Here is a 9,054-nt window from a genome sequence, read left to right on the forward strand (position 1 = left end):
TCAGAATAGGAAGGAGAGCACTAAATATATCCCAAATAAGCTGATGAATTTCAAGTATATATCATAGTTAAAGTAGATAAAATGACAAAGACATCCTAGAATGGGCAAAAATACCTTCAGTGATACAGATGACACTGCAAGCAAACTTTCCTTTTTTCCTTTGATCACACTGGAAGATAGGCACAGGATGAACCTAGTGCTTACGCCATGGCACAACAACAGCTGAAGAAAGCACTGTTATGTCTGAACATTTGTGAGAAGCTGGGGATGAATGCAGCCATTTGGACTGCATCTTAATGTTGCGTCGATGTGTATTTCTGGGTAAGTGTCATGACAAAGCCACTTGACAAATTTTGAGGAATGGAAGTGCAAAACTTTTTGTTTGTTTCCTTTAAGGAAACTGATAGTATGATAGACATAATGCCTTAGTAAAACAGAAACTGTCAGTGCAGGAATTACATACACTTTCCTAATCTAACTGATTTTGAACACCTCATGTTCTACATTCTCAGTACACCCAAGACAAAGGTTTAATCCAAGTACTGTAGAAGAAAATTGCATGAATCATATCCATTCCAGTGTGTTCTGGACAAGTCACTGTATCTTAAAGCCCTATTCCAACATTGCTTTTACATGGACTCTACTGCACAGTGTAGTAGATAAACCCAAGCAGACTACCTGGAGCAATACAGCCACACCGCACAGTGATCCATGCCAGCTAAACATACCATAGAGCCTAAACATTATGTTTCTAAGGTGAAACATAAAACCCAGGGAAAAAACCCACAATCCTTTACAGCTGCTTTTTTCAATACCATCTAACGGTATTTGATACAAGCTAAGAAAAGTGAAGAGTAGGCTGAGCTACAGCTCTGCCCTCTGTATACCCTACACAGCAAATAATCCCTCAAAGATTACTTCCATGGTAATAAAACTGGAGAAAAACAAATGGAAAAGTATCTCATTATGCCTGTTCCCCCTGCACGGTAAGACCACCACTTGCTTATAACTTTTTCTTCAAAATGCATTGTCTATACATATACTCACACTGTAGGTTACTGGCAGGCCAATAATAAAAGCTAAGTTACTTAGCAGTATATGCAAGAATGTGTCCCTGTCCTTTCTTTTGTTTCTAAGGCTTTTTCCGTTCTAAGTATTAGGCTTCCTGCTTAGCTACTCTGAATCCTAGAATTCAACAAGACCTCTGAAGAGGCAGGACAGAAAAATGGACTGGGAATGTATATACCAACATCACATATAAAAAAAAAATGCTTAGGTAAATAACATGTCTTTCACTTTCAACTACCTGTACATATGGAAACTCACAGTGTGGGAAACTTGAAGCCATATTGCAGAAACCTGCATACACTTAGATAAAGACTGAAAAACAGTCTTTCCAAAGATGTAGCACACTCAAAAGTCTAAACGTAGTGCAATCCTAGTTAAACTGCAGAAGGAGCTCTGTGGCAGGCCTGCACATCTCTATCTCTTAATCTGAGTGATTAGAAGAGCTACCAATGTTTTTTTAACTTTACTTGAAAGTGGCTTGAACAAAACAGGATATTCTTTCTAAAAGCCACCTCGTAACCCTTTTCAGATTTCCACTTAATCAACAAGAGGTCTGTCACAAGGGAAAAGCCCGTCCCTTTTGAGCACTCAGTAGCAGAAAAACAAAAGGGTCCTAATTGAAAGATATTGATCTATTTTTCAGAAAAATGAAGCTCAAATATCCAGGTTGAATAAAGTAGCATCAGCTGCAGATGGTAGGAAAAAACAAACTCCACATATAATTTCTTGACAAACAGAATTCTGAAAATAAATTACGTATTTATGTAAGTCCTACAGCTAAACTTAGTTCCTAAAGAAAGCACTGCTAGCAGAATCTTCTACAAGAACTCAAACCTTCTTTGACCTACGAAAATAAATATACTTTGCAGTATTGTGAGTAACCCTCAAATCTGGAGGAAAGCTATCTTTTGCATATACTAACCAATAAACAATTGCTTTTACCTTTGAATCTGCATATAAGCTGCTTGCAGGCTATCTTTGTGCAGAGCTAAAGGTACTCAAAGTGACCCAGAAGAGGCATGGTAACAGTGCTTAGCTTCTTGATGCCGAAACCACTCAATGCCAAGACCACTGTGTTCTGAGCTCGATGCTCTGAGCAGTGCCAGGACAGGACGAGCAGCAGATGAATACCCAACCCAGCCTGCCAATACCATGTCAGGGAGCAGCCTCATGCCAGCAGAGCCACAGGAATATGCTAATAATGCAGTCAGCGAGATGCCACAACAAAAGCAGAAGAGATAGAATGTGTTTTATCTTGGTGTTAGCCTAATAGAGGGCCATCAAGAAGCCATTCCTGTGCTCCAAAAGACTAGTTTGAATGGCCACACAAGATCTTCCCCAGCAGCTGTGTGGGTCCAAGAGACTGCAGTTCCACTGGCACACTCCACAAAAGGCAAAGAGGAAAAGGGATGAAAAGAGAAAAAAGGCAAAGAGGAGATGTCTCACTGAAGACATCTTTCTCAGGGTAAACCCAAATTACTGGGAGTGAGTCAATTTGGCCCAGCCAGCCACAGGACAGCCCCCAGCTCCAGGTGAAAGGAAACCTGCATTGCTCCCACCGCAATGACAGTCTGAAGTGTGATTCCTTGCTCATCTGTACGGTACAACTTGGAAGCATGGCAAAGATATCACTTCTCAAGCACATTGAATTCTTCAAGAATTTAAGAAAAAACCCCAAATTGCAAGCTCTATCTGCTGCTTAAGCATCCCAAATACTGGAAAGCCTTCATTCAACCATGCTGTCACTGCTGGAATAACAGAGGAAACTTTATATTACATGCACGGCTTAAGAACACTGTTATTAACATACACACACATTAAAACCTTGTAAATAAATACTTGTGGGGATACCAGAATTTGCATGGGTAAGATAATATTCTTTTAACTGGCGCTTCAGGCATCAGCTAGTATTTCTTTTCTTCAGTGAATATATGAGAGTCTCAAGGTAATAATTGAAGTCACTGAAGTTGTAGCATTTTTAACCTAAAGAAAACTGCTCCCTAGCAATAAAAATAAATGGAAAAACTAGACATTTTAAATTTACTCTGAATGCCACTAGTTACTCACAGCTACTGCCAGTAGCAGGGCAATAGCTGTATGACTTGAAAAATAGGATGTTCTTTAGAACGTGCAGTCCACGTGTATTTCCAACAATGAGTATGCTCATGCTTCGTCACAAAAGAACACTCTTGTCTTTCAGCATTTATAGGTGGCATACTATTGCATATACCTTTTCATCTCCTCAATGCATGGCTTGTAAAGCAGAGAACACCACTTACTGTTTTAATTGTCTCTCAGTGGCAAGATCATAAGAGGAAGGGCTCAGAGAGGGGAACAGAGAGAGGGGAAAGCTGTGTGAGACAAGCATACATACAACTGGTATCTTGAAGAGTATTTGTTACCTTTGAGTGAGACCACTTGATCTCAGAGTCCTTCGTGCAAACAGTAACTATAAAACCACCCTAGTAACATCATGTGCTCTAGAGATAGCGTAACATTTGATGAAAACATGGATGGAGCTTTTGGTAGCTTCAGAGAAAAGGCAGACACTAAGTCCATGGGTGTGAACCCTGTCATACTGAAATATAGTGAGTGGGAGCAGTGGGAGGCGTTTGTCAGATTTAGATAGGGTTAGAAAACAGCAATTTAGACATTTGTGGCTTGGTATGAAAGCACACAGAGTGGCAGGAACACAAATCAACTGAAATTCAAAAGTTCTAATTTCAAGCACGTGAACAAAGATCCATAGTAACAAAGACAACTGTATTTCACTGCATTTTATTTAAAAAATGCAGAGACAACCACAATAAAAAAAAATTTAAAACGTATTATCAATTGGTATTCATAGCCTTAAAGAGACAAATACGTGTATATATATATGTGTGTGTATGCATATATATATCTGTTCCTTTACTCTGCAAATATATATAAAACGTAGCTGCAGAGGTACCCAAGAACTTGATATAGAAAATTCCCTACTCTTTCATTCAATTGCTCTAAACGCAGTGACTGCTTTTTAAACCAGTCACTACAAAAGAGCACTTGCTCTTTTGTAATAATAATACAGTTATTCAATAAGTCATTATGATTAAAAATAAGCACATTCAGAAGTATAGCTAGTATTTGAACCATTGTCAGCCTTGAATTCTTCAGCGAGTCTGCGAAATCATTCTTCACATCACTAGAAGGTTTGCGTGTACGTGAATCCTTATAACCCAGAGAGCAAAGTCCCTACTGTAGAGAATTATGCACAAACTATTCTAAGAAGTGAAGCTGAAACAGCAATGGATCTTCTGTTGACTCCCACAGTAGTGACCCTTATTTGCGTGGGTTAACATTAATTTATCCAGTTTGTCTGGACAAAAGAATCCCCAGCAGATAATGCAGAAGTGGAAGATGAGGTATGTTTCATTCTAAATTTGCAAGGCAAACCAAGGACTGTGTCAAACAACCACTTAGACAAGAATGCTTAAACAAAAACTACGTTTTTTTTTTCTTTTAAGAACATACTTTGCACATTTAACGTGCTTTTTTGCATAATTCACACATGCAAGAGCTGCAGCACAGACCGTCTGAATAGTCAGATGAGTTCCATACTGTGGAGTTCCAGATGTTATTATCAAAATTAATATATCTTTTTATATATGTAAAGTCCATGGTAAAGGCACCTCAACCAAAATGACAGGATAGAGGGCTTAAAAACAAGCCCAAAAAACCTCAGTACAAACACCTCCTTCCACCCAGGAAAACACTTTGTCTGAGGGCTTCCTTTCTCAGCAATTTGAAGACTGGCATGAATTGCCTTTGAGGAATCCTCCTCAAAACTACTGGCAAAGGAAATATACAGACCCTAATTATTATAACACTGTAAGGAGACATTGCATTATCCTTTTGCTTTTCTGTAAGCAACCTGCTCCTTTGAGATCATGCTTTTATTTCCTAGAGTTTTGAAAGTTTCCTTGACTACCAGAAATGGTTTGAAAATATCATGACCGCTTTCAGCAATATACACTGTTCTACCTTAGAGTTATCTTATGCAAAGTAATAAATTTTTCTTGAGCTTGCACCATGTACTAATTCACAAGACCTGGTAGAATGACTACAATCAACACTCAGTGCTTGACTAAAGCGGAGCTCCTTACACCACATGTGTTTTTCTAAAAAAACATTATCATTTGCAGGTATACTATTACAGGTATTGTTTACAGAATGCTTCATCATGGATTAAATGTCACTATTGCAATGCAAAACTCTCATTCAACAGAAAATTTTAAAAGTGTAGATGAAGCAGCTACTACTTTCCTAGAAAAATTAGCATGTAAGAGGTCACTTTTTCATGAAGAGTGAAGTCAGCAGGTAAACAAACAAAACACCTGAGTACAAGAAACACCTGAGCATCAAGAGCAAAAGATAGTTCTAAGCATGAGAGAAGGAAAGCAGTCTTCTGACAAGCATACAGAAGGTTTGTGTAGCAACATTAACACTGTAGATGAAAAATGACTGTAAACTGAACAAACACAAAAACAAACCTACAACTTTGTGGAATGTTAATTTGGAATTCAGATTTGTGGATCTGGTTTTGAATTTGTTTTAACACTTCAGGATTAAGGTTACGTTATTCCACCTCAGACTATAGTGAAACACGTTCTCATACTGTATCTTGTCAACCTACTTCTCAACAGACATGTTTTACACCACTTGCTTACTCTGAACATTAGGATAAAAATAATTCTCCTTTTAAATACAACAACTTCAATCACACTATTCATTTGAATAAAGCAGAGGATTAGGACATTCAATTTATTCACACACAGACATCTCCAGCCACATAAGAATGAACTATAGTTAAAACATTTACAATGGCATTTTTCTTTAGGTACAAAAAAACACATGAAGATAAATGCAAAGCAATCCCCCCTAAACCCATATTCTTTTACATTTTTTCCAGTATTGCTCCCAAATGATTTGCTAATCTATTTCATAACTAATATTGTTCATGTGTTCAGATGTTTCTAAATAATAAACACTGATACACTTAATTGAAACGCATAACAGTAACACTGAGAAAATATAGTAAAAAAAAGATGCTGATTCTATACTTTACATGATGAAAATTCACTGTAAGACCCAACTACAAAAACAACAATCAGGTCAGGGTTCAAGATTTTCTGGACAGATGGTTAACTTAAAACACACTGACCCCCTATCAGACTGGATTAGTGCCAACAGCACTCAGCCTTTCCTATGGAAAGTGGGTCAGATCAGGTTTTATTCAAGTGCTTTGATTTCATGCATCATGATTTCCAAACAACTTATTAAAATCTGCTACACTAAGATATTTGTATATTCTTATATAGAAAATGGGATTCCTTCTTGGACATCACACTTACCTTCACATTTCTCTAGGATCTGGACAGTTTCACCTAGTTCCAGCACCAAGCCTTGCGGTACAGCTCCTCGGAAGCTGCATATCACTAGAGGGTGGGGAAAAACAGAGAGAGACATATGAGGGTTGAATCTTTGTGTGAATTTTTCTTCTAAGCATAGCACTTTAGCTCACTCCTTACATAAAAATAGCTATTACATAGCTGCCCAGAAAACCTGTCAGCCAACTTTTCTTCGTCAGATATCTTTATTCCGGCCCTTATCGGAAATTAAGCTCAGCAGCAACATAAAAGCTGTGCTTTTAAAAAGATTTTTTAATTAAGCAAGGCTTGTAATCACTTTAATCACTAACCCTTGATTCATATTGCATATAAAGATTTCCTTGTCTCACAATTCTTACTCTACTACACAATTCATCAATGGAACAGGCAGTCCTAACTGCAAAGGCTATAATAGGAAGTCAACTGCAGGAATTACTTTCCTCCAAGTTGAAACTATCTCAAGTACCATCTGTGCAACTAAAACACTGCAAAAATCCTATATTACCGTATGTTATTATATTTAAGTAGATGTATAAAAAGAATACATAAGAATCTGTACTTTTCATAAGCACTAATATGACATACATCTTAAATATTTTTCTAGGTATCTTTAGTTTTTATTAACCAGGGAGAATAAGAACTCAACTTAATGTTTCAGAAAATATTAATACTATCAAAAAATTACTAAATAAACCTCAATTTTAAAAATAAATTTTTAAAAGTTACCATAGTGTATAATGATATATTCTTTAACCATATTTATCAAAATACAACAGGGACATGGACATGGGTAGTTACCTGAAACATGACATGTCAAAACAAAGGATGAATTGCAAATAAGGTCTGCCTGCCCCCCCGCCCAGTCTGTTCACTGGCATTTAAAAACTCACTCAGGCACAGATTTAATTTAAACATTCAAATACCTTGTTCTAAATAAATACATGCTCAGACACAGAGTACACCCTACATGTCACCTATAGACACACTAGAGCCCTACAAGTGGAATTCCAGGAGTTGAAATAGTGACCTCCAGTGGGCATCGTCCTTTTTTCCAACTTAAGAGAACCCTCCCATTTAAATGCAAACACTCGACCTATGGTTGAGATGTTCCCATGTGATGGAGATGCATTTAATGTCCTCCCTGAATATCTTTTTACGTCGAAGCCACTGAATCCCTTTGACTAAAGCCTCTCCGTGCAGAACTTAAAGCAGTTAACCAGAAAGTCTGAAGTCCAGCAGAAGAACACCATGGAAACTAAGAATATCATCTGCACCATCTGCCACACGGTACGTTTCTTGAACCTTGAATTTCCAAGAAATAATGAGAAAAGCATGGAAAACACTTCCACCAAAATAAAACACAGTTTCAACCGTATATATAGATTTCATAAAGGGAAAGGGCAAGAAAGAACAAACTACATACACCAGGCAAAGACCCACACAGATGAGAGTAATATGAGAGAGAATTTGAATCAAAATCTGAAGAGAACCAAACAGCACCAAATGTTTGCTCTTCCACAGTGAAACTCAATGCAATGTTTAATTAAGAGGAAAAAAAAAACAGGGATTCCATCAAACCTAAGCTGTTCTCTCAGCTTGTATGGCCCAGCAGAAGTCACTGCTGGTTAAATGAGGATTTAAAGTCTTGTTTACATCAGGAGAAACATAGCAATTGGCTCCAGACTGGAGTAATGCAGACAACATAATCCAAGAAAAACACGAAGCTTGTCAGCATTCTAGATTCATTCTTCACCCATGAAGAAATCGTAAATGTGGATTTCAACCAAAGAAAAACTACTTAATGCTTCTCCCAAAGTGCAGGAACACTGACAATTGCCAAACACTTAACTGGCAGGCCACAATCAAACCTCTAACGGCTTCTCCTTGCCCCTCCAGTAGTTTAGATACCAGTATCCTTTAAATACAGAAAATATTGGGGGTTTTTTCTAATAGACAATTTTAGCAAAACAAGAAGGTACAAACATCTTTTAAGTTGTTTTGCAAAATACAATCCTATATTAAAACAACATGACTTTTCCATTCAGATCAACAAAAATACTAAAAAATTCAAGTATGTCTCAAAACCACAGGATTTTAAAAATCCTGGGCGAAAAGATACTATTGAAAACACCAGAAAAATGGAGAAATGCTAATACAGTAACAAGATACATTCATTTGTGAGAGTAATTCTAGATAAAAGAGTATTAAAAAAAATAATATATACATGATAATATTAAATCCAACTTCCAGGCCATTTTCAACTTCTCTGAATGTGCCAAGATTATCATGACACAGAGATACCAGTCACGGGACACATAAGTATTAGTGGTTGCAGACAAAAGAGTAGTTTGAATTGGAGAGAGATTAACAACTGGCTGGTCTAACTCAGCTGAGTCCAACAAATAATAGTTAGTCTGAAAAACATTACTGCGTGTTAACACTGCATTAGAAGTTTTCATTTAGCAAAAAACAGCTGGCTTCCTATGACAATTATTTACTATATTAAAACTACTGAATAAAGGATGCAACCAAGAAAGAAACTGGATTTGATGCAACTGCT

General features: G+C 37.2%; 1 protein-coding gene across 1 annotated transcript in view; it reads right to left on the bottom strand.

Annotated features, from left to right (window-relative positions):
• The window catches only part of DOCK3 (dedicator of cytokinesis 3), a 196,191-nt gene extending 189,657 nt beyond the window's left edge, over window positions 1-6,534 (bottom strand). Inside the window, exon 1 of the mRNA XM_059823157.1 lies at window positions 6,459-6,534. The gene's annotated coding sequence lies outside the window, so the exon portion shown is untranslated. The remainder of the gene's footprint in view (window positions 1-6,458) is intronic.
• Between the last annotated feature and the right edge of the window lie 2,520 nt (window positions 6,535-9,054).

The sequence above is a fragment of the Gavia stellata genome, chromosome 12 (assembly GCF_030936135.1).
Source record: "Gavia stellata isolate bGavSte3 chromosome 12, bGavSte3.hap2, whole genome shotgun sequence".
In the NCBI taxonomy this organism is placed as follows: Eukaryota; Metazoa; Chordata; class Aves; order Gaviiformes; family Gaviidae; genus Gavia; species Gavia stellata.